The sequence below is a fragment of the Mastomys coucha genome, unplaced genomic scaffold (assembly GCF_008632895.1).
Source record: "Mastomys coucha isolate ucsf_1 unplaced genomic scaffold, UCSF_Mcou_1 pScaffold22, whole genome shotgun sequence".
In the NCBI taxonomy this organism is placed as follows: Eukaryota; Metazoa; Chordata; class Mammalia; order Rodentia; family Muridae; genus Mastomys; species Mastomys coucha.
Genome location: NW_022196905.1, coordinates 156377621 through 156379086, shown reverse-complemented (window position 1 = coordinate 156379086; position 1466 = coordinate 156377621). Strand labels below are relative to the sequence as shown.

General features: G+C 49.8%; 1 protein-coding gene across 1 annotated transcript in view; it reads right to left on the bottom strand.

Annotated features, from left to right (window-relative positions):
- F7 (coagulation factor VII) overlaps positions 1 to 59 on the bottom strand; it is a 7124-nt gene extending 7065 nt beyond the window's left edge. Inside the window, exon 1 of the mRNA XM_031342572.1 lies at positions 45 to 59. The gene's annotated coding sequence lies outside the window, so the exon portion shown is untranslated. The remainder of the gene's footprint in view (positions 1 to 44) is intronic.
- Positions 60 to 1466: the final 1407 nt, after the last annotated feature.

The following is a 1466-nucleotide window of genomic DNA, read 5'->3' as shown; positions in this document are numbered from 1 at the left end:
CCCCCCCCCGGAGCTTCACAAATGCCCCTGGAGCAGTGACTGACCTTTTTCCAGAGGTGATGACAAAGGGAAACACAATGGACTCTGTCTCAAAGCCTTGTCCTATCCTGACACACCCTTCCTGGGAAAACCCTCCAGAGGGAGATGTCTAACCAGACAGGAGCATGCTCAGTGATGTATAAATATGTATCTTTTACAAAATGAAACCACAGGGCCAGGCAGGGTAGCACAAACTTGTAATTCCAGCAATTGGGAGGCAGATGAAGATAAAGAATCGGAGGTCAGACTGGGCTATAGAGCAAGACCCTGTCTTAAAAAACTAAAAGAAACAAACATAAAAAGTGTAACTCAGGAGGGGAGACAAATCTGTGCACATGGCCAAGTGTGGCCAATGAAGCCATGGTGTTCCTCACAAGTTTCCAGTGAGGACTGCATGCATGTGTGTGCGCGCGCATGTGTGTGTGTGTGTGTGTGTGCGTGCGTGCGTGCGTGCGTGCGTGCGTGCGTGCGTGCGTGTGTGTGTGTGTGTGTGTGTGTGTGTGTGTGTGTGTGTGTGTCTTGCCCTCCTTGAGGTGAACTTTCCCTCTCAGGTTAACTTCATGAAAATAGGAGATACTGCCAGTGTAGTTGTATTTCTTATAAAATTGCTAGCAGCATGGTTGAGAGCAGAAACCTGTGTGTGTCAGGGATCCTGTGCATCTATGAGTACCTAGTGGCAGCCTCTACAGTAAGGGGGAGACATAGGTGTGACCCTCAGAACCCCCAGCTCACTTCCTTCCAGTCTCAGTGTGCTACACAAGAGGAGGCACGGGGTAGGGGCACTCACGGTCCTTTCAGGGCTCTTGAAGATCTCTTGGGCCTCCTCAAAGGAGCACAGCTCTTCGTTGCACTCTCTCTCCAGGGAGCCAGGCCAAAGCTCCTCCAAGAGCCAGTTGGCACGCCTTTGCCTGTGTAGGACACCGTGTGCTTCCTCCTGGGTTATGAAAACTGAGAAGCAGAAGGTCCATGTGCTACAGGCAGCTTCCCTCAAGCTGCTCGGAAGCCCATCAGGGATGAAGACACCCACACTGGATCATTCCAGCGAGTGGAGGAAACCACACGGGGTCAGCTCATGAAAACCACCCACGCCAGATCTCTCGGTGGTGAAAACACCCATCTCCCTCAGTCATGGGAACAACCTCCCCACATTAATCCTTTTCCATTCCACTCTTTGGTGGGGACTAAAGAGTTCCTGTCCACCTTGGGGAGTGGAAGGTGCATAGGTTGGTTTCTTCAGTGGCTTACCCTCTTCTGTGGGCTGAAGGCCACAGGGAATGACACAACCTAGACTCAGCTGAATTTAAAATGGAGTGTGTTTTCATTGACAGATAACATGGCACAGTCTTATGTAGAAGTATATGGTGATATATTTATTAGATGAGATGAAAATCCACCATATCTTTGTGATTTGGCATTCTTACTATACC